The 18,699-nt window shown below is 41.3% G+C and overlaps 1 non-coding gene across 1 annotated transcript; it reads left to right on the plus strand.

The window, feature by feature from the left end:
* Positions 1-6,701: 6,701 nt before the first annotated feature.
* On the plus strand, positions 6,702-6,865 carry LOC132858600 (U1 spliceosomal RNA). The gene has a single exon (XR_009649636.1). It is a non-coding gene; the product is annotated as a U1 spliceosomal RNA (small nuclear RNA).
* Positions 6,866-18,699: the final 11,834 nt, after the last annotated feature.

Here is an 18,699-nt window from a genome sequence, read left to right on the forward strand (position 1 = left end):
TTTAAAGGTATGTTTAACAGATATAAGAGCCTTTTAAACCCACCCCAACCAACCCAAAACTTATTACATAAACTTAAAACAAAAAAAGCCAAAAAGCTCTGTATTTATTTATTTTTTATCCTATTTAAGTTGCTTTAATCCTTGCACTTAGTCTACCGCTGACTGTTCTCTCTTGGGTTGAATATGAGGTACAGTACAGTGACGGGGAGCAGACACTCCTTCTAGTTGTCCTGTCCACTCTGCAACCCCACTGAATAGAATTAAGACCATTGCTTGTCTATCGCAAAAAACCCGCCGGATCCCAAAACTGTAATTTAGGTTGGGTTTTTTTTTATCTAATAATTGCCTGAGCACTTTACGACAGCCGTAAAACCGTGTTCCATAACACAGGCCTGATTCATTCACCTGAAAGAACAAAGTAAGTGGTATTAAAATGTGGGTTTGAGACATAAAGCCATGAAGTATATACCTTTTAAAAAGAAAAAAAAAAACATCAATAGTTTGTGTCAATGATAATTGCAGCTATTTTAATATGGCCATTTTTTTATTATTAAACATTACTCTAGTGCAATTCCATAGCAATAGCAATGGAATATCTGTTCAGTATGCAAAGGTATAAACATTTTGTGTCACATAATAACTAACCATTAGTAAAATGGTCCTGATGACTTCCTGCACTTTCTCATTGGGTGATTCGAAGTCCTGGATTTGACTGCTGCCTAAATCAATTGCCCTCGTTTTAAAGATAAAGCTCATGCATTTGCTTTTGATTAAGCCTCCATTTTGCTCTGTGCTCTTGACCTTGCACAGGCTCTGTTTACACTGGAGCACAGGGGCTTTCTGCTTACACTCCCTCTCTTTATTTAATTTCCATCGCTCCCCGGTTGACTCTCGGTTGTACCACTTCCTCTCCAGGTTTTGCATGCTTTCAGTGGGAAATGAGCTTCACAGACAGTTGACCTTGTTGATCCACCACCTGAGGTCTGGCACAGCAGAGCCTACAGAATGACCCATGAACTGACCCTGCTGTAAATCTCTTTGCTTTCTCATTTTTCATACCAGAAATTCATTAATCTCATGACCATACGTGAGGATCGGTGTTGAGAAATATATTCCCAGGATTCAGAAAATTTGGATAATGTGCCCAGTTTATTTCAACATCCCTGGTTTATTATCTGAATGAGTCTCTCATCTGATACACTTAAAAGGCAGTGGGTTATCAATGGGCCATGGACTGGGCGGAAATCATGACCTACGGTGTTGAATGTACTGGAAATCATGAAATGCTGGTCGGGCGTTTGGAGTAAAATGTACCATAACAATTAACCATCTCTTATTGCTGTAATCTTCCTTTTGAAACCTTTTATAGCAGGAAATACACTGAGCCTTGTAGAGTCTTGAGTTCCACAGTGGAGAGTGGCTCAACTGGTTAAGGCTCTGGGTTGTTGATCAGAGAATCGGGGTTCAAGGCCCAGCACAGCCAGGCTGCCACTGCTGGGCCCTTGAGCAAGGCCCTCAACCCTCCCTGCCCCAGGGGTGCTGTATCATAGCTGCCTCTGCACTCTGACCCCAACCTCCTCAGTTGGGGTATGTGAAGAAAAGAATTCCACTGTGCTGTAATGTATATGTGGCGATAATAAAGGCTCCTATGCCCGTTCTATTCTATTCTATTCTATTCTAAACACGATCATTTCTTCCTGCTTTCTTGTTTCTTTGCACCTGGTGGATAAAACATATGGTTCAGCCAACGACTCTGGGCTTCTTATAAAGAACACGTATGAACTATTGAGTTGTGGCATGAGGGCAGCCCTGGACTTAAAATGAATAGTGTTCCTATACATCAGAGAACTGATTTTTTCAACTGTCTTCCACCAAATGCAGTTTTATTTTAAACACAGCGATCGACGCAGCGCATCCCTCCATTGTTCTTTTGTAATATCGACTAATGAAGCATTAATGAATTCATTACCAGCTGCACTCAAAGCTGACCAGAAATATGTATACACATGACCACCATGTTTTTTCTTGGAACTTTCCTTTCCAAAACTCACTCACTCATTCATCTTCTACCGCTTATCCGAACTACCTCGGGTCACGGGGAGCCTGTGCCTATCTCAGGCGTCATCGGGCATCAAGGCAGGATACACCCTGGATGGAGTGCCAACCCATCGCAGGGTGCACACACACACACACACACACACACACACACACACACACACACACACACACACACACACTCTCATTCACTCACGCAATCACACACTACGGACAATTTTCCAGAGATGCCAATCAACCTACCATGCATGTCTTTGGACCGGGGGAGGAAACCAGAGTACCCGGAGGAAACCCCCGAGGCACGGGGAGAACATGCAAACTCCATACACACAAGGTGAAGGCGGGAATCGAACCCCCAACCCTGGAGGTGTGAGGCGAACGTGCTAACCACTAAGCCACCGTGCTCCCCCTTTCCAAAACTATGGTTATTAATATGGACTAATCCTTGTTAATGTTACTCCCCATTTGCTCATATAATGGCCTCACTTCTCATATTAGAAGGTTTCTCCACTAGATGTTGGAACATGGCTGTGGGGGTTTGTGCTAATTCTACCACAAGAGCATTAGTGAGATCAGGAACTGATGTTAACGGAGTAGCTTTTGTCAGCATTCTAGTTCACACCTACTGTAAGATGTTCAGTGATCTTGAGGTCAGGGCTCTGTCAAGATCATCCAACATCATCAAGCAGTGTCTGTATGGACCTTTTTTGTGCAAATACAAATAGGTTTGGAACTCTCGGTTCCAAGATCTTAACGCTACAGCATACAAAGACATTGTAGATGATTATACGTTCCAATTTTGACGACAAAGAACCATGACAAAGAGAGTTTGACTTCTAACCCTAAGGTTGTGGGTTCGAGTCTCGGGCCAGCAATACCACGACTGAGGTGCCCTTGAGCTGAGGTGCCCTTGTATCTTTTAAGTACAGACAATGAAGCTAATAGCTTGATTCAAGGCGAATATAAAAAACTCAAAGGGAGATTTTTGCTTCACTTCCTCCATATACAAAATGCTATGTGGAACCCTGATACTTTCTGGTATCAACTGGTCAGCTCTCCTAGCCTTTTCCTCTCTATTTAATTACAAGTTCTGTAGGCAAATAGTTTGCGAGCTGTAATGCTGACATTCGAAAGCGTGTCACATAAGAACGGTGGGGTAAGGGCAGTTTACTTCAAAAGGCACCGAAGTTTCATCTTGTAAGACTTCTTATACCATAATTCTAACCAGAGTGAGTGCTTGACAGGTTTGGGCTAGTTCTGGAATAAAAGTGCATTGTTGAAGGAAATTGTCCCCGTGGACCATTTAATATACTGCAGACTTTCTGTGATCTTTTCAGTCTTATTTCATGAAGTCTTGGCTGCATGCCAGGTGTTTTATGTACCTTTTACCATGATGTGCTAATGTATTCTTAGTCTTGGTGAAGTCAATTTTAGATACATTTCAGCTGAAGTCTTCACCCATATAAAAAAACGCAGTACCGTTGGACCGAGACCCGATCTACTTCCCTATTATTAAACCAGCTTTACGTCATTCTCATCTCTGGCCACAGCACTACCTGATTTAGTCAGGTTCATTTGTGGAACTTTGATAATAGGAACCGTGATTATACTTACTGTACGTTCCTGCTAGTAATCAGGGCTGAATAAAATTGAGGCAATCGAATTCTCAAAACTACTGATAGCTTTTCACAAACTTTTTAAATCTCCTTAGCTTCGGATATTAAGTGTCTCTGTTTTGTCAAATGTCTTCTGTTTATTCACATTATTCTTTGGGTCACCGCTCGGTGACACGTCGCCCTCCACTTGTTTGAAGTTTCCAACACGTTCCACACATCTTTGTAAATACTTGAGCTGTGAGTAATGGTGCCAGGCATGATTATTTCTTGCACGGCGAGCTGTTGGCCGTGTTGCCTCATTAAAACCTGTTAGACATGCACTTGGGCCTCCCAAAGGGGCTTGGACGTGTTTTACGCCCAACAACAGAGGAAGCCGCATGGCCTGTGCAGCATTTTCCACTCTGTAAACGCAGCATTTATTTTTGAAGTTTCACATCAATGCGCTCTGCTTCCGAAAATACCTCCCTTTAAAACAAGATGCAGGATCTGACCTGTGCATGTATAAACGAAAGTCAGGAGTCCAGATGGTAGAGGAAACTACCACATGTGGGACTCCCATGTATGTTCCTTTTCCAGGCCATAAAAGTTACACACCTGAGCATTTGGGAGGTGAGAGGAAAGAAAACCGATTATTTATGAAGATGCTTTTATGATAACTAGTGTTTTATAGTGCATTGACTGACCCTTCCATGACCTGAGCATCGGTCAAGAAATTATAAGGCGGCAGCATATACCGTAGATCCTTGTATTGATATTCAGTCATTTGAAGGAGTTTATTTTCTTTTCAACAACCCTGATATTTCTGTATCAGGAGTTTTTATATTCTGCTATACACACCCTGTTTTGTTGTATACACCCACCCTTTGAAGAAAAAATACTTCTTGATTGTTCATGATGTTGCACAAAAGGCATGAGGGTGTAGATCTTAGTTCTGCTTCCTTCTTCCACTGACAACATGGCAGTGTTTTCCACAACCATCACCGAAAGCATTTTTGGATTTCCCTGTGTGTGTGTGTGTGTGTGTGTGGCCCATGACTTAACACGATAACACAGCAGCCAGGGATCAAAGATCGGTCTTCTCACAAGCAGGCTGACACATTGCCAATCGCTACCACCTGGGACCGCAGGGCGCAGCTGCCTTCTTGTCCCCTCTACCCCTTAAAAACATCACGATGCGGCCCAGATGTGGAGAAATCCACCTCACGGAAGACACAGATGTTGTTGTTACTGCGTAGGCCAGGACAGGGCAAATTCGCATGTCTGAAGGCTTATTGAATTTTCAAAATTTGAGTCATACGTCTGTAAAGGTTTAAAAACAGCGCTAGTATTTCCAGGGCATGCTGTCCTGAAGCAAAACCTAGTCATGTTAAAAATACTACAGAAACCATGTGTGGAGATAATTCCGTTGGTAAACCATCTACCAAAGCACACTGCATGGCTTTCTGAGGATTATTCTGAAGGTTATACGGCCAAATGATCAGATTCAGATGCTCCGTTTATGTACAATACAAGCTTCAGAATGTTTACACACATCCTTTTATGCACACTTGTTTTGGTGCGCTGGATTTAAGAGAAACTGGGACAGACGTTGAAATAAAAAGAAGAAAAACGGCTTGTTTATTTAAAGCACGTTGACCAACTGGCTACTAAAATGATCTGCGATTATCAGTCATATCCTCTTTCTGTGAACGTTTATTGATGAAACATACCTAGTTCTCTAAATAAGTTGAGTCTGACTAATGAGATTAATGTGGTTATAGCGATCACTGCACTACTACGTAAAGTATTTTGACAATTCTAGGGCAATGGTCACTTAAAAAGACGTACCAAGTAACAATTACATATCAGAAACGTACAACTAATAACGTACAAACCCGGAGTGGCCGGAGTGACCAAGGCCTGTGCTGAGAATACGTCAGAATTGTATACACAGATCGAATAACAACAACAGGTACGATTGCTCTGTTGCTTGTACTGCATTTTGCGCTGTACAGTATTTGTAAGCTGCATCTTTGTGTTGTGTGACGTTTCTAAACATATAATCCCTAACAAGCATGTTTTTATTTAGCTAATGATTTCCCCCTGGTGACCACTTAGCCCAAAATTACGTTCTAAATGGCTGTTTTTGCCTTTTGAAAGCAACAGCAAATTGCATATTTACCTTTCTTTCCTTGTTTCTTGCAATGAGTTGACTAAAACCCTATTTAGTCATGTTCCTGAAAACTCCACCTCTGCGAACACTAACCGCCACCCAGTCGTATTGTTTTAATCCCAAATTGCAGATTGCTTTCCCATATAAAACCAGGCTACTTTTTAAATTGGATTATTGTGGATGGGAAATCTCACAAGCTCTTTAGGGATCTTCTAATGAAGGGCAGGTGTGCTGGGAAGCAATCCAAATTCCCCCCACCATTTTTTTTTCTTTCACCTTTCCCCACCAGATTTTTTCTTCCTTTTTTCTCTCCTTCTCCTCCTCCTCCTCCTCCTCCTCCTCCTCAGGGCATTTTGGCCATAGCATCGGCTAGCATAAGATGCTGACCATTTCAATTGAGGTGGACCTTGATGGATGTAAAAGAGGCCAAATGAGAGCTTGGTGGTTGAGTTCTGACTGAGACGAATTCCTGTTCACATATTTCACTTGATTACCATCTGGTTCTGAACTGCACTTCTTCAGAAAGCTTGCTGTACTGTGAGGAAAAAGGACTGGCTGGAATTTAAGGAACTTGTTAACTACATACGGTATCTGACAGAAGTGTGTACACCCCTCACATTTTTGTTCATATTTTATTAGATCTTTTCATGTGAAGAAATGCCACTGTGCTACAATGGAAAGTAGTGAGTGTACAGCTTGTACTGTATAACAGTGTAAATTTGCTGTCTCCTCAAAATAACTCGACACACAGCCGTTAACGTCTAAACCGCTGGCAAACCAATGACAAAAGTGAGTACACCCCTAATGTCCAAATTGGGCCCGAAGTGTCAATATTTTGTGTGGCCACCATTATTTTCCAGCCCTGCCATGATGACATCATACTTACCTGGCAGGGGCAATACCATGATCAAGAAGGTGGTTTTCCCAAAGCGAGGCTCGGCCATTGCACTCGGGCTGTGCTGACCTTTGCGAATTCCCCAAATGCAGGAATCTCGACTGCATAATTTCTGATAGTGGGGGACTGTGGTCACGCTCTCCCCTGTTTTGTGGGGAAGTCGTGGCCTAATGGTTACAGAGTCTGACTCCTAACCCTAAGGTTGTGGGTTCGAGTCTCGGGCCAGCAATACCACGACTGAGGTGCCCTTGAGCAAGGCACCAAACCCCCCCAACTGCTCCCCGGGCGCCGCAGCATAAATGGCTGCCCACTGCTCCGTGTGTGTGTTCACGGTGTGTGTGTGTTTACTGCTGTGTGTGTGCACTTTGGATGGGTTAAATGCAGAGAACAAATTCTGAGTAGGGGTCACTGTACAGTACTTAGCTGTATGTCACGTCACGTCACGTCACGTCAAGGAGCTGGTGGATGTTAGAGACCTTGTGCTCATCCACCTTCCATGTGAGGATGCCCAACAGATGCTCAATAGGGTTTAGGTCTGGAGACATACTTGGCCAGTACATCACCTTTACCCTCAGCTTCTATACCAAAGCAGTGGTCGTGCTGGAGGTGTGTTTGGGGTCATTATCATTTTGGAATTCTGCCCTGCAGCCCAGTCTCAGAAGGGAAGGGATCGTGCTCTGTATAACATAAAATATATATAAAGTATACAATATTTACAAAAATGTGAGAAGCGTATCATCTCCTATGAGATACTGTATATACTTAAACCTAATCTTACCTTGACTTGTAAATGATTGGCAGAGACAGAATTTATCTCTGAGCTCAGATAAGTAGGTGAGTACCGAGAGCTAGAATCTTCCTAGAAGCGCTCCTTTTGGCTCGTGTAACGATTTTGATGAGTAAGGAATTAAAAGCTTCCCAGCAATTATGGGAAAGTAATCAATAAATCGGTTGCAGCCTGATACAAGAAGTTACACCCTAAAGATTTATTTTAAATTGCATCCACTTATAATTAGAGTATTAATATTGTGGAATGGGGGGCACGGTGGCTTAGTGGTTAGCACGTTCGCGTCACACCTCCAGGGTTGGGTGTTCGATTCCTGCCTCCGCCTTGTGTGTGTGGAGTTTGCATGTTCTCCCCGTGCCTCGGGGGTTTCCTCCGGGTACTCCGGTTTCCTCCCCCGGTCCAAAGACATGCATGGTAGGTTGATTGGCATCTCTGGAAAATTGTCCATAGTGTGTGAGTGAATGAGAGTGTGTGTGTGTGTGTGCCCTGCGATGAGCTGGCACTCCGTCCAGGGTGTATCCTGCCTTGATGCCCGATGACGCCTGAGATAGGCACAGGCTCCCCGTGACCCGAGGTAGTTCGGATAAGCGGTAGAAAATGAATGAATGAATGAATGAATATTGTGGAATGCCTGCAAAACAAGTTGCTTATGTTATAACATAATAACAGAATTAAATTCATTCAAAGCTCGAAGTCAGTTTGTTCTCAAGACTTTCTAATTGTTTCATTTCTGATTCTCTTTGATTAAAGCACTGACAATGGAGGTTCCCTCAGGAGGTGTTAAACATCTCCTTACAGAAAACTGCACCTTATTCAACAGTGACATTTTTAAATTTAGCTGAAATATTCATAACGGTGGCCATTAGATTCCCTAATGGTCCAGCATTAGGATCCTGTGCTCTCATTGGCGTGCGCCGTGGCAAAATATACAGATCCTGCTGTAGAGACTCTGAACAGGGAGCAACCTAAAGGACAACAACATTTAAAATGGTGGTCACTCATGACTTTAATTACATTTTTGACATTTTGACATTTATGATTTTGTAGCTTGTGGAACAGTCATAGTATTGCCTAGCGTTGTTGTTACTATGGTTACCCTAACAAAGATTTAAGCGAGTAAGTTTTCTCATTGAAAAGGTGATGGTAAGCGGAGAATTCGGACCTTTCCTATGTGAAATAGAAGAGAGAGGTGCGAAGTAAAAAAGTTTTGAGTAAACATCCAGTAGTCCCTGTTATTTTTGTTACATGTAAAAGTAGAATGATGATGGAGCTGTATTTTTACAACTCGTAATGTGCGTTATGTCTGATGTTAACGCCGCACCTAAGTGAGGCTAAGCCTGGTCTTCCTCCTCTTCATGCTCCCTGCAGAGATTAGAAAAACACTTGGTGGGACATTATACCCTGTTATTCTTTTCTTTGCTCTGTCTCTCCCATCTCACTCTCTCTCTCTCTCTCTTTCTTTCTTTCTGCACGCTGTTAAAATAACATCTCTAAGGCAAGGTCATGAAACCGAACATCGAAAGTATCTGAAGTGTTGTTCATCCATGACTGAACTTTTTCATCCATCCCTTTACTTGGCTATATTTTTTGGGAGAGGGGGAGGGGGGGGGGGGGGGGAGGATGTAATTACCTTTTTTTCCTCATTTAACACTCCTGACTTCTGTTTCTCATTCTGGACCTTAGCCTGATGACAGAACGAACACACACACACACACACACACACACACACACACACACACAAAAGGTGTTTTCAAAGAACAGCTTTACATGTTTTGAACATCCCATTCGCACACATGAAAGCATTGTTACTGACCTAATTTCATGGATCCAGAGAATCTACACAGAAGGACATGAATTATAAATTCCTCTAAAACGTCCAGTCTGTTCTCTGTCTCATTTTGAGGATTACATTGTGGAAACTGTGTCTTCTGGCTGCTTTCCTTGTACTCTTTCTTTCCTGGAGTGACTGAACCCCAGACTCTTTGTCTTGCTCATTCTGGAATGCTCTGTGTCCTCTGAGCTTATAGATTATAAGGACAAATATAAATACAAGTCCTTCAGCTTACACTCGCTCACGAGGCTTTAGAGACACGGATGAATGACCTGTGTGAGGACAGAAAAATAATTCTTAGGGAAAGTTAATTCAATTATCTATTAATTTCCAAGTGCTGGTGAGAGCTGCTTGGATAGATTATGTTCTTAGGTAATTTGTTGTATTCGTTCCAGAATGCAGCTGGATTTTACTTTTAACGCTTTCTATCCCAGGTGAGGTTTTATGATTGTGATAGAAAGACACTGAATAATCAGATGTTTTAGTGCAATATATTTAACAAGGAAAGATGGACGTTTGCCATGTTTTGCTTGGTTCTATGCTGTCCTCATAAATACTGTACCATCAGTGAACTGGAAATAAAACTGTCCACTTGTCCAACTGTTTCATCAGTCAGCTTTAAGGTCGGGTCTTAACCAGCGATCATCTGAAGACTTCGGCAGGAAGGAATAAGTGTTGGGTCTGTGGTGAACTCGGAATCTGCTTTGACCTATAGGTTCCTCAGGAGCTCTCGGGAGCTAAATTCCGCTCAACTACAAACCATTGTAGAAAGGACATCTTTCAATTTACATCTTTTCCTGTCCAGTGTCACCCAAATGAGGATGAGGTTCACTTCTGAGTCTGGTTCCTCTCAAGGTTTCTTCCTCATATCATCTCAGGGAATGGTTCCTCACCACCGTCACCTCAGGCTTGGTCATTAGGGGTAAATGTTAGAGATAAAAAGTAACTTCAAAACTTAAAATATATTTTTTTTAATTCTATTTCTATACTTCTGTAAAGCTGCTTTGAGACAATATGAATTCTTAAAAGCGCTTTACAAATAAATCGAAATGAATTGAATAACAGCACACAATGGAAAGTCTTTAGATTTTTTTTTTATTTTCCTGCACACAGAATTATACCAAGATGGTGGCACATCCAGGTTATCTCTTTAGTCGCATTTAATCTGGTACTTGTGCAGTGATGAACACCAGTAAAGCTATTCATATCCGTATTCATAATCATTTCCACCTAACAGCTCCAGGTTCTCAGATTCAACTTGAGCTTGGATTATTCTCTTCACAGACTTTAGCATGTTTTTCCATTTTGTCATTGTGGGCTTTTTCTACGTTCTCTGGTTTTCTTCCACCTCCAAGTAAGATAGGAATTTTCCACTAAGTTACAATTAGCTGAAAATGTGTACTTAGTGATCTTAGAATACCATCCATAGTATATTTTCAGCTCATGCTCAGTGTCCCTGCGAAAGGCGTTAAAAGTTTTAAGTCCTCTTGCTTCAATTCCAGTTGTCATTATGCTGATTCTACATTCTATGGAAACTATGGAAAGGGTTTTTGGCTCCCAAATGGTTCCACAAATTTAAGTTCACCCTTTTTTCAGGAGATAGAATTAGAATTAGAGTTAGAATCCTGACGACGCAACATCCATTTGCATTATTGACATGACATGGTGGACTGTGGTCTGCTTAATTATTAGCTGGTAATTGGCATATGACCAAATTGGAAGAAAATAGAATTTAAAGGAGATTTCTTTAGGAACGCTTCAAGATTCTATAAAGAACCGTAGAAAATGGTTCTGAGAAGAATCTGTTCATAATGTTAGAACTGGTGACTATTCAATGAACCACCAAGGAAACTTTTTAAGAGTTTAAATTGTGTAATAGAAAAAAAAGTCTCCAGGAGTAGTTCTACACAGAGGCAGGAGTAAGTCACACACGTGTAAGTCACAAGCAAGTCTCAAGTCTTGAATGTCAAGTCAAAGTCAAGTCGAGTCTTTTTTTTAATATTTGTCAAGCAAGTCACAAGTCTCAAATTTGCGACTTAGGTCTGACTCGAGTCAAGTCAAGTCACCCATCTCTGAGTCATTTAACTCAAGTTCGAGTCAAGTCTCAAGTCATGAATGTCAAGTCAAAGTCAAGTCGAGTCTTTTTTTAATATTTGTCAAGCAAGTCTCAAGTCTCAAATTTGCGACTTAAGTCTGACTCGAGTCAAGTCAAGTCACCCATCTCTGAGTCATTTAATTCAAGTCCGATTCAAGTCTCAAGTCATGAATGTCAAGTCAAAGTCAAGTCGAGTCTTTTTTTAATATTTGTCAAGCAAGTCTCAAGTCTCAAATTTGCAACTTAAGTCTGACTCGAGTCAAGTCGAGTCCCCATCTCTGAATCATTTAATTCAAGTCCGATTCAAGTCTCAAGTCATGAATGTCAAGTCAAAGTCAAGTCGAGTCTTTTTTTAATATTTGTCAAGCAAGTCTCAAGTCTCAAATTTGCGACTTAAGTCTGACTCGAGTCAAGTCAAGTCACCCATCTCTGAGTCATTTAATTCAAGTCCGATTCAAGTCTCAAGTCATGAATGTCAAGTCAAAGTCAAGTCGAGTCTTTTTTTAATATTTGTCAAGCAAGTCTCAAGTCTCAAATTTGCAACTTAAGTCTGACTCGAGTCAAGTCGAGTCCCCATCTCTGAATCATTTAATTCAAGTCCGATTCAAGTCTCAAGTCATGAATGTCAAGTCAAAGTCAAGTCGAGTCTTTTTTTAATATTTGTCAAGCAAGTCTCAAGTCTCAAATTTGCGACTTAAGTCTGACTCGAGTCAAGTCGAGTCCCCATCTCTGAATCATTTAATTCAAGTCCGATTCAAGTCTCAAGTCATGAATGTCAAGTCAAAGTCAAGTCGAGTCTTTTTTTAATATTTGTCAAGCAAGTCTCAAGTCTCAAATTTGCGACTTAAGTCTGACTCGAGTCAAGTCGAGTCCCCATCTCTGAATCATTTAATTCAAGTCCGATTCAAGTCTCAAGTCATGAATGTCAAGTCAAAGTCAAGTCGAGTCTTTTTTTTAATATTTGTCAAGCAAGTCTCAAGTCTCAAATTTGCGACTTAAGTCTGACTCGAGTCAAGTCATATGACTCTGAATAATTCTGAATTTTGATATGGTTTTGAAAATAAAATGGCAGAACCCTAAGCTGTACACATCCATGCCATTTCTGATTGTGATTTCAATCTCCTTTAAGCCTTGATTTTCTTGAAGCCCGGTTTTCCAAAGCAATGAGTCATTGCTCCCTTCTTCTTGTACTCATTGCTTCAGCCCAGAACCCACATGACAGGGAGAAGAAAAATCTGCCGTCTCCACAAAAGGCTCCACCATGCTTTTGATTTATGATTTCCACGTTTACATCATCATAGCTCACCATCCGCATTCAAAGAATCGCATGCTTCTACTGGATGTGCCCTGATGGAGGGAGCAGCTGGTGTATTTTTAGAGCCGGGATCGTCAGCGGACCTAATTGCGTGGTACTGATTATAATGTTTGTGCCGTATGCCGTAAAACAGCTACGAGTTCTTTCACGTCATAAAACATTTGTGCATGGTTAATACTTCAAAGTCGCACGGTGGGGGTGAACATCTCATGTAGAGTGTACCTGTTACACTTATTTTAGGACGATTCGGGAGCTGTAATTTCGCTCAGAAGGCTATGTTTGGCCATGGCAGTTGGTTACCTAAAGGTTAGAGAGTTTGACTCCTAACCCTAAGGTTGTGGGTTCGAGTCTCCGGCCCGGCAATACTACGACTGAGGTGCCCTTGAGCAAGGCACCGAACCACCCCCACCCCCACCCTACCCCAACTGCTCCCTGGGCGCCGCAGCATAAATGGCTGCCCACTGCTGTGTTCACGGTGTGTGTGTTCACTGCTGTGTGTGTGCACTTTGGATGGGTTAAATCCAGAGAACAAATTCTGAGTATGTAAGTCACCGTACTTAGCCGTATGTCACGTCACGTCACATCACGTCACTTTTTAAAAGATTTTCGCCAGAAAAGTACTAAATATTGCATGACCTTGAAATATTTTTCTTGAGAAAAAAACATTAGGAAATGTAATAGTTTTAGATGAAAAGCCTTAAAACTAGCTTTAAATCAGATGAACATATCCTCTGAATCATGTTACCTGTACACATCCTTGGCTCAGTGCACAACACAACTCTGATACATCTCATAACAACGAGTTGGTTTGAAATAGTGGACGAATCTGCATTAAACCACAGGGATGTTGTGATCCTAATATAACCCATTTATTTTCACAGGCTTTTTGAAATGTATATGTCCACCACTCAGAACATGTAAACGCCAGAGAGGAAGCCATTTTGCACGCTTGTTAATACATCGCAGTAAATATTTCCTGATGGTTCCAACATTTTCCTGGATGTTTTCTTTGCCCGATGCTTCACAGTCGGGGTCAAATTAAATGCTTTCACGCTGATTTATGGTGTGGAGAGGTACACACAAGCTTTATTTTGGTTTGGCTCCATTGAGGGACAGAATACGATAACTGTTATATTTCCCATAGATGGCTTTACGACTGATTTCCTCTGGTTCCTTAGAGGGGAATGTGATTACGGCATGCTGGTAGAATAATGCTTCTTATACCAAACAGTTTAAGAAAATAATGCTGTTAGGTTTAAGTACTGATCTGGTACTGAGCACAGAACGTTGGTCTGAAGCTCTGGATATCAGATCAGATTTGATGAACGTGTGTAGTCATGTATCGTTCACGAACGATTGCCTTTTTAAATGAGTCACTGAGGCTTTTCAGCATATGCATAGGTAGTCTGTGTTAGAACTGATGGCTGTATATATGAGTGGACAGCATGCAACTATTCACTCCCATTGTGTGGATAGTCAAAATGGGAGTTTTGCTACAATTAAAGCTAGCGCTTTTACAGAATATATAGCCAGTCATATCGTAGGTCCATCGCTTGCTTTCCTATATTGTTGATGGACGCTACTCATTGTGTCATGAGCGCACACGTGCTGTGAGATACCTAGTAGTCATGTTATTTCCATAAGTCTAATGATTTAATTGTTAACAGGAAACTAATTAGAAAGCTTGGAGTCATGACTGATTATGCTAGCTGACATTATCCTTCATTCTATCCTTTATCAAAGTATATAAATATAAGTAGAAGTAGTTGTGTAGCATGTAAAGTACCAACTGAAAATATAGCGGTAAACAACTCATCTCATCTCATTTTCTACCGCTTATCCGAACTACCTCGGGTCACGGGGAGCCTGTGCCTATCTCAGGTGTCATCGGGCATCAAGGCAGGATACACCCTGGACGGAGTGCCAACCCATCGCAGGGCACACACACACACACACACACACACACTCTCATTCACTCACGCACTCACACAATTTTCCAGAGATGCCAATCAACCTACCATGCATGTCTTTGGACCGGGGAGGAAACCGGAGTACCCGGGGGAAACCCCCGAGGCACGGGGAGAACATGCAAACTCCACACACACAAGGTGTAGGTGGGAATCGAACCCCCAACCCTGGAGGTGTGAGGCGAACGTGCTAAACCCTAAGCCACCGTGCCCCCAGCGGTAAGCAACTCACTGAAAAAAATCACAGTTCTCCAAGATTTTGTATTATTTCATTATCTTTTTTCTTCATATCATTTTAACTCTAGATCAGTCACAATTCCTGAACCAGCTAATGATTTCCAGCTAATGATATCTTATTTTTAGTGCAAAGGCAAATGGACATGGGGTTATTAGGCATGTATACTTTAGCTAATTATGTAGTTTAAACAGATTTATAGAACAGAACACCACATCAATGATGTTTAAGAGAAGTGTTTAGGAGGTAACAGGTCACAATTAGGTATCAGTGTTGGATCTGAAATGATACCAAAATAGGATTTCCTAGGTTTATCCCTAATACGTATCATTCATTTAATCATCTGTACAGTAAGTGCTTTATCTTGGTCAACCATTCCTGGGATCACTGGGTGCAAGATCAGGACACACCCAGAAGTCTAACCTTAGGGCCTTTTTACACCTGGTCACTTCATGTGTTTTCTCTGATCTGATAGCCATCTGATTTGTTAAAACTGTTCCATTTACATCAGGCCACATAAATGCGTCTCGGCGAATCGGATATCGATCCGATCTTTCTACTCCCGCCCAAAATGCTAATATATTTTACCTCATTTCCGGGGTAATTGAAATGGAACACGCTTTGGTGTATGTGGTTTGAAAAAAATTTGTTAACGAAGGTTATGCTACAAAAAACAGCATTTACGGTTTGCTGCATTTTCGCTGGCAGCAGCAGTGCATTTTAAGACCCAACGAGACACCTGGGTGAAAGATCACCTGCGAGTGACATACTTCCGTTTGGGAGGAGTATAGTGCTGACATATGTGGCTTGAACAACCACATTCATTTAGACCTGTCCAGTTTCATCTGAAATGCGTCCCAGACCACCTCCTGAAGTGGTTTGAACCATCGGATTTATATCCGTCTCGAAAACGTTTCGGAGGGCATTTAGACCTGTTTTTTTTACCATCGGATAGCTATCTGATCACAGAAAACACATGAAGTGACCAGGTGTAAAAAGCCCCTTAGACACTGGTTGGAGGTAATGTAGTGTAGCCAATCATACAATTACAATATTTTTGAAAGAATCCAAAGTCAACCCACCCAAGATGGGTAACTCAAGCTCATGTTTAAATCTAGTAGCAGTGAGGCAGCAATGCTACCCACTGTGGCACTAATACATATACCATATGGCCATCCAACCCATATGTGGTTCTTCCTTAGACTATGACCACAGTGTTGGAAGCAAACACTTGTCTTTGTATGTTGCATTCTAGCATCGTGTTCTCAAAGCAAGTTGTGGTTTGCCAAAGTTGGAGTCTTTTGACTAAACACCCTTGGGATAAACTGAAACACAGGCTGTGCACTGGACCTCGACGTCTGACCTCGCTAATGCCCTTGTGACTAAATGGGAAAACCCTACAGCCATGCTCCAAAATCTAAAGGAAAGCCTTCTGAGAAGATTGGAGCTTATTATAAAAAGGCAAAGGGGAGTAAATCTGGAACAGGGCGATTAACGTGCATATACTGTGACAGTCCTTTGTTCACACATCATTGGCCATACAGTATGTTGCATAATGCGATATCTTAAATGTTAGACTTCTGTTTGCAAAAGATTCTAGAAGTCTTTATGGTCTATTTGGTGTAAAACCTTTATGTCTCTTGATTTCTGAATAAGAGCAAGTCAAGATTAAATAAAAAAGCAGGTGCAGAGAATTGTTTTAGGAAAACAAAAGTAGATTTCCAGGAAAACTTCTGAGGATTTGGATACAAGATTAACCTTAGGTTTCATTTCAGGAAGACCTCCAGCCATTTCTCAAGCCTGAAGTACCTCGGTCTTGCAGTCACATCTGTCTATTCGTCTTCTCCGTGGTGAAGTCAGCCAAAGGTACGTCACTCATCCAGAGCCCAAGTGGCTCCCCACCACATGGAAGTGACTTGTGTCAGCCTTGTTACCTCACATCTGTTGTGACCTGAGATGTGTATGCTGGCTTTGACTGTAGGGTTACATCAGGGTGTAGATTTCACAACAGCGTGCTCCGTTAGTTTACTGGTCTCCCGTGGGTTATAGCGTGGATGATGCTGAGGTTATACGCAGGTCAGAATCTTATCATAGAGACTGTGCTGTATTAATGCTTTTAATGCAGGAACAAAAAAGAACTGAATCAGCAGACCGTGTGCAGGAGACTGCAGAGTTTTACTGTCAAGGACAATCCTTTAACACTATAATGATTAGAGCAGCAGAATGTATCGCCGTTTGCCAAAAACAAGAATTGTTTTTAGGTACATGAAACATGCAGTAAAACTTGTCGACCACAAGTTTGTTTTCGTGTCAGTCACATGAGACTCCAGTGAGTTTTCAGGTTTTGTGATTTGAAAATGAACGCTTGCAATAGTGTACTGATTGCCCCCATAGTTCCAGAGTAACGACTGTGGAACGGGGCGTTGCGGTCCCGTGAAATGTATTTTAGGAAAATCCGATCGCCCGCTGGTCTCAGAAATAACCCAAATGTGTCATATAAAAGTGTGACTATCAAAAACACAGTGAAAGTAAAGACCAGTTTGGGAAACATTCAGCACAGTATTGTGGTTTGGTGGGATTTGTTGGAAACCGTTACTCCTGTTTGGTTCGTCCGTCAGTAACCCTCGAACCAAAGTAAAGATCCAGCACTTTCAGATTAGAAACTGGCTCAGTTCTTGGACTGCACATTTGCAAAGCTGCAAAAGCATTTAAATGCGTAACTACTGTAAATGTCGACCCCTCACGTACAGTACTTTATATATTTAATGTTATTTCGTTTTTTTCTTTAAGCAGACAGATTGCGCTTATGAACATGAGGTAAGTTTCACGTTCGAGTCCAGTTCTGTTCCTTGAGAAGCAGTGTTGTAATGTAACGAAGTAAAAATACTTCGTTACTGTACTTAAGTAAAAATTTCACGTATCTGTACTTTACTTCGCTATTTAGATTTACGTCAACTTTCACTTTTACTCCACTACATTTCCTAGATAAAATGTCTACTTTTACTCCGTTATATTTCCAATAAGCGTCTTCGTTACTCGTTACTACAAAATAAAATCATAAGAAATGTGTGCGACTGCAATAAGGGAGGTTTGGCGAAACACTGCTCCTAGATTGCATTACGCACGTCCGCACGAATCACTGCACGTCCGCACGCTCTATGGAGAAGCACAGACACGCGCAGTCAGAGCTGGAGGCATTTATCTATAACGGCGGCAACCAAAAGCAACCAAAAGCAGTGAAATGTCACTATTCTTATTACCAGAGTTGATAGCACAAACAAAATATTAATGCAATATCAATACTAAATAAAAATAACATTTATTGATTTGGTCTTTGTCTTGTGAATATTTGTTTATTAGTGACTGCATTCATTGGACACACTGTTTGTAGAGAATGCACACATACATGAACTGATTTGATTCAAGACCGGCATCATTACATCATGCATAAAATTTTGGTGTCCACTTTTGCCATTTAATAATACCATAACTTTTGGCTTACTCTGTAGTCATATAATATAGAATATAAAACTCTTCTTGTATTAAATTCTCACTGAGGGCTAAAACCCCCTAAAGATGAAACCCTAGAACCGCCCCTGCTCTTATGCCTACCGAAAATCACTGAAATTTTACTTTTTACTTTTACTTCAAATACTTAAGTACAGTACGTTAAATATCAGAAAATTACTTTTGATACTTAAGTACAGTAAATATCAGATACTTTAAGACTTTTACTTGAGTAATATTCTAA

Source organism: Tachysurus vachellii, chromosome 15, assembly GCF_030014155.1.
Source record: "Tachysurus vachellii isolate PV-2020 chromosome 15, HZAU_Pvac_v1, whole genome shotgun sequence".
Taxonomy (NCBI): Eukaryota; Metazoa; Chordata; class Actinopteri; order Siluriformes; family Bagridae; genus Tachysurus; species Tachysurus vachellii.